We start from the raw sequence: 6611 nt of genomic DNA on the forward strand, positions 1-6611 counted from the left end.
GACTGCAAGCCTTCTTAAAAAGCTAAAGTTTATTACCCACATTGCAAGTTTTCAATTATTTTATCAATTTAACTGAGCTAAAATTTTCAAATAGGGGGCAGCCCTCAAAAGTATTTCCAACAGTCATCTTTCTTAAGCCTTTTTAATTTGATACCTATATTGTAATGTGATTTATTTTATAACTTAGTTAGATCTATAATTCATTTATTTTATCAACATAATTGGCTTTAAAAATTTTCAAACAGGTGGCAACCCTCCAATTTTTTCCGATATCATTGGTTCTGGTATTATACCGAATACAAAAAAAATTTTGAAATCGGTTCAGCCGTTCTCGAGTTTTGACGACCGTGACATACGAACACAACATTTTTATATACATACAGTGACGAACAAAAGTATTGGCACAGTGAATTTTTCGCCATATATGCTAAGTTTTTTATTCTAATTTATTTTCGATAATTTTTTATAAAAATATAGTTCATTTTACACCAGAAAACGTAATAATAAAATCTCAAAACTTTGTGCAAAACTCAGGAAAATTCTTTAAATTTGCACACTAATTTGCAACTTTTTATTCAGATTTTAAAAAAAAAAGTATGCAGTTTTATAGCCTATTCAAATTTAATATAACAAAGTGCAAGTTTAAAGTTGCTGGAAAATCGCGTTGATTTTTGGCAATTTTTTTAGTGGAAGGTGTTGCTCATTTTCTCCATACAAAATAATTGTCGAATTACTTTGTATGGAAGAACTTGCGTAAAAAAAATACCAAAAATCAATGCGATTTTCTAGCGACTTCAAACTTACACTTTGTTATACTAAATTCGAATGGGCTATAAAACTGCATACTTAGAATTTTTTTAAAAAATCTGAATAAAAAGTTGCAAATTAAAGTGCAAATTTAATGAATTTTCCTGAGTTTTGCACAAAGTTTTGAGATTTTATTATTACGTTTTCTGGTGTAAAATGAACTATATTTTTATAAAAAATTCTCGAAAATAAATTAGAATAAAGAACTTTGCATATGTTGCGAAAAATTCACTGTGCCAATACTTCTGTTCGGCACTGTATATAGATTAATTTTTCACCTCTTAAAAATTACATAAAAAATTCACTTGTTTTAATATTATTTTGAATTAAAACATCTATAACTCAAAAGTTATACAACAAATTGATTAAACTTTTTTTTGAGGCTTCAAGTATACGTATATGAATTATATCCAAAAGCAACCAGCTTGATATAGCCTACAACATTGAAAATAAAGCTAAATAACACAAAGGTTAGGCCAATAACAAGATGCAAGTTTAACAATGAAACCAAGAACGAATTCTTTTAAGTGATAACTGGGCAAAACAGTTGTAACGATCACTACAGTGCACATTAGGTCAAATGATTCATTTGGCTGTGCGAAAGTCCGATTTCGTAAACGCACTTTTACATTATTTATTGTTGCCATTCTGTAAGGAATACTCCAAAATAACAGAAACTTCACTTTGTTTTTGTAAAATAAAAAACACCGTTAGACAGCAATCAAACAAAGTTACACTTTCAAAACGTCATTGACACGTTGTTTGCGCAACCGGTTTATTTCTTAAGTTTCAAGTGCATCATTTTTTATAAAGTTCGAATAATTAAGGAACATTTTAAATGGAAAACAAAAACATAAGTGAGAACCTATATTCCAATTTAAAAAAGTGACTTTTTATATTTGTTTGCAAAAAAGTTACTTATTTACATAACCTCAAAAATTTTCTGATTTATTTCCATTTATGATTTTAAGTAAGTTTTACAATTTTGTTAACTTTTGGCAAACAAAATGGAAAAGGAAATGAATAAATTAAGATGTAATGAGTTGATTTTATTTTACTTAAACCGCCGTTTTTAGCCGTTTTCTGTTTCTGTTTTTTCTGGGCTATCATGCTATTACAAAAGGCGAGTTGCTTGAAGTTTGGCTGCTTGGATGTTCGAAAAAAAATGCTTTATTCGGTTGTCAACCATGTTGAAAAAAAGGTGCTGTTGATACTTGCAAAAGTTCCATCAAACTCTTAGATGAAAAAACATGTCTTTTTTTGCCATTATTGTTCCGAATGTCAATCGAGTAAGACGTGTTTTTGTGGTGCTCTAAGATAATTGCATTTTTCCTCGCTTAAATTTCGAAATTTGCCAAAGATTGCTGACCTATCGGTGTACGTGAGCGCTCTTAGCTGTTTCTGTCGCTGATACGCACATACTGATTCACCTGACCCGCATTAACGCCGATTCACCTGATAGCTAAACAAGAAAGCGAAATGTCTGTAACACGGAAAAAGCCAAAACGAAAACCTGCATTTCCCCCTAAAACCGTATTCGATAGGATGGAGAGGAAGCTGGAACAGCAGAGAGACTCTATCATCGACCAGCTGACTGCAGTAATGACTAAATCAGAGAGAGGGTAATGTAGAAGATTGAGGAGCTCGCTGCTGAAACCACAAATTTGAAATTATCCATTGCAGCCATCGAGAAAAGAGTGACTGCTGTTGAGAATGCGTGTGCTGATGTTCTCACTATTCGCAGTGAACTGATTACCACTAAGGCTCAGCTCAGCGCTCTTGAAAGCAGCGCAGTTTCCACTGATATTATTGTTAACGGAATCCCTCAAGTAGCTGGTGAGTGTTTCCCTGACATTTTTTGCAAAGATTTGCAGTGCAGCTGAGCACAAACCTCCGCCTATGCTATGATGTTTTTCGGCTGCGGATCGCAAAGAGCGATGGACAAAAAAAACAGCAGTGGTTGTCCTATTGTTGTGAAGCTGGTTTCTGCTAGTGATCGCAATCAGCTCTTAAAATCCATCGCCTTATTTTGTAAGGCGAAGAAGAGATCGTTAGTGCTCTCTGATGTTGAGTTGCCGGGTTACGGCTCAATTTATTTGCATGAAAGTCTGCCAAAAACTCTGCGTGAGGTAATGACATATGCTTCAGAGCTTAGGCGGAAGAAGCTATTGGCGTCAGCGTTCTCTATCCGCGGAAAAATTTTTGTGCGGCTAAAGCCAGGTGATGAGTCGATACTAGTGAGCAGCAGAGTCGAAGTTAATGCTCTTATTGACATCAGAACGAAGAAATAACAGAATATATGGATTCCGCGATCGGCTTTCGATTTATCTGTATGCCAATTTTAATTTATGAAAAATTTGAATTTAAGTTGGTAACATGTTTTTTCTCTTCCTCTATTTGCCTTTCTCTCTCTATTCACTGCTTTTTAATTTTTCTGCTTCTATCTTTCACTCTATTTTTATTAAATTTTTTCAATTCTCAAATGTCTTCACTCTACCCTGCTTTCTTCCTCGCTGTGTTTATTCGCAATCATTTATTGTTTCTGTTGTGTTATGTTTTTCTTGTGTTTGATGCATTTTGTAGTTGCTCTTTTATCAACTCGGTGCGTTGGATTTAAACCCCACTAGGAAACCTGCCTCCAGCTTTAATGATAACCACAATGCCAACAGACTAATGGCATTAACGTGCTGCATTTTAATGCGAGAAGCCTAAACACCGAAAAGTTGGACTATGTTAGGAGTATTTTCGGGGAATCGGGTGTTGACGTCGTCTGTGTATCAGAAACCTGGTTTAACCCTACTGTTCCTAACTTTTATTACGGCATCCCTAACTTTAATATGATACGTCACGACCGAACAAACAAAAGAGGGGGAGGTGTTACTATTTATTACAAGTCTACGCTAAACCTTAAACCTTTAGCAGTATCGAATCACTCTGACACGGAATTCATTATTGCGGAAATTTCAGACAATGTAACTAAAATTCTAGTGTCCTGTGTGTATAACCCTCATAGGTGTTGCATGTTAGACTCGTTTTTTGTTGAGTTATCTATGTTTTTGATTGAGCATGAGCATTATGTTATAAATATGTGGTGATTTTAATGTAAACATTCTTTTAAGGGACTCACATGCTATAAAACTACTTCACCAGATATCTACCGCAGGTCTTACTGTAGTTAATAGATACGTACCAACAAGATACGCCAGCAATGCGAGTCCTAGCCTGTTAGATCTCGTTATTACATCGAGTCTTGATCACATTCTCAAATTTGACCAAATGTTTTTTTATATAGGACCATGGTCTTATATGTTGTTCACTAGATGTGTCATTTAATTGTCCTGCTAACAGTGGTAGTTTTGTGTATCGTGATTTGAAGTCTGTAGACGTTAATTGTTTGTATGCTGGTCTGTCTAATGTCAACTGGGATGATTGTTGGTTCTTTGAGACTGTAGATGTAAAACTTGATTTCTTGAATAGAAACTTGTCCAAGTTATTTAAAGACCATGTACCTCTACGCACTGCTATATGCTTGGCCACAATATAAAACTGCCCGAAATAAAGCTACTTCCACTATAAGACATGCGAAGAGATTGTACATTGATTCCAAATTGAACCCGTCTCTACCAACTAAAGATCTGTAGCGTAATTTGAAAAAGCTTAATGTACATATGTACATGGAAAACTTCAGGCTGAGTGTAATATTGACCCTAACGTACTTTATGATTATTTTACCAGCGCCAGTAAGAGCATGAATAACCCTCCATCCCAGCAATTTGTGATTAATTTTACTTCAAAAGAAAAGTTTCAATTTGATGGAGTTGCTGAGGCTGAAGTTTTAAAATGTGTCATGACTGTTAGGTCTAATGCTGTAGGTGATGATGGGATATCCTTGAGGTTTGTGAAACTTGTGCTGCCCTTTATTCTGGGGACTCCAACACATATTATAAATCACTGCTTCACAACCGCATGTTTTCCAACAGAGTGGAAAAAGGCTGTCATTATTCCAGTTGCCAAAAAGAATATTGCCAATGGCCGCGGTGATTATAGGCCGATAAGCATTCTGCCAGCCTTTTCTAAAGTGTCTGAGTCAATAATGGCAGTGCCAATTTCATCTTTTGTTAAATGAAATAATCTGTTATCCCCATTGCAGTCAGGATATAGACCTAAACACAGCTGCTCTACAGTTACGTTGAAAATAATTGACGACATTAGAGCACAGTGGTAATCTAACACTTCTTTGCCTTTTGGATTTTTCAAAAGCCTTTGACCTGGTAAATCATGACCTTCTGTGCAAGAAGCTTAAATATTTTTTTGGGTTTTCGGAAAGCTCTGTAAAGCTTATGACCTGCTACCTTTCAGGAAGGACTCAAAAGGTGACCTGTAAGACTGCCTCGTCCATGTCTAGTATCGTTACCTCTGGTGTGCCGCAGGGTTCTGTCCTTGGTCCTCTTTTGTTTAGCCTTTTTGTCAATGTCCATGCTTATGCTGACGACATTCAGTTGTATTTGTCCAGTCGTGTTGGTCTTGTTGAGGATTTGTGTTTTAAAATTAACAGTGATCTATCTGCAATTTCACAACGGGCCTGTGTTAAATTGTCTTTGCCTAAATGCTGCTGTCATATGTGTTTCCCATCAGTAAAATTGTAGTATATGTGGAAGATATTCCTAAACTGTGTATTGGTAATAGTGTCCTTATGCTTACTGACAAAATTAGAAATTTAGGCTTTGTTGTTCATTCTATGTTGAGTTGTTTTGACCATATTAATAAAGTTGTTAGTAATGTATATGTCGTGTTACGTAGATTAAGAATGACAGCTTCGTATACACCTTTAAAGACAAGGAGAAAATTAGCTGTTCAACTCATTTTGCCTCACTTTACGTATTCTGAGCTTGTTTATAGCAAACTTGATTCTGTTTCATCTCACAAAATTGATGTTGCGTTCAACAATGTTACTCGCTATGTTTATGGCCTTAAAAGATATGACCACATCTCTTTGTAGAAAACTAAAATCCTGGGATACAGCATCTTTGATTATCTTGAGAAAAGAAATTGTATTTTCATGTACAAACTTTTAGAATATAAAACTCCGAATTATCTTTATGAGAAATGAAAATTAACAAGGTGTGGAAGGCATCAAAGTCTGATTATTCCTAAATATTCCTACTTTTCCTCATCAAGGCTGTTCTTCATTAATGCTGCGAGGCTCTGAAATTCCATTCCAGAATCTGTCAAGGCTGCTTTGAATAGGGGTAACTGCAGAAGGGTAATCCACAACTACTTTCAATCACCAAATTTAATGTCGCTGCGATTAAACTGTCTTATTTTCTCTTCCTATTTTGAGTTCATCTTTGTCTTTATGTGCCTAACTATTTTAAATACTTGTCTCGTAGTCTTAAATTTAATTATGAGTAGCTTTATTACCCTTATTTATTTTCTGTTAGTTTTAAGTATACATATTATTGAACTAGGATTAAATTTCTTTTTTAATTTTGTAACTTCCATCCTATAAGATGTATTATAAAAGACTAAAGTCTTACATATACACCCGTATATTTTTAAATAAATAAATTTATCAAAGACGAAAATTATGGAAAACAATTTAGAAAGGATGCTAAAATATTTAGATCTGAAAACATCGCGTTTCTTGCTGATGAAGTTCTTTTCGAAATCAAAAAGCCAACTGTGTCGACCAGCAGACGCGTTCTAACTTTCCCTATCGCTAAAATGTTAAAATAGGCTAAAATGCGAAAGCTAACATTTTATCAGAAATTTTAGCTATCTCCAAAAATTGCGGTTCTGTACTC

Source organism: Rhagoletis pomonella, unplaced genomic scaffold, assembly GCF_013731165.1.
Source record: "Rhagoletis pomonella isolate Grant_MI unplaced genomic scaffold, Rhpom_1.0 Rhpom_scaffold_00014, whole genome shotgun sequence".
In the NCBI taxonomy this organism is placed as follows: domain Eukaryota; kingdom Metazoa; phylum Arthropoda; class Insecta; order Diptera; family Tephritidae; genus Rhagoletis; species Rhagoletis pomonella.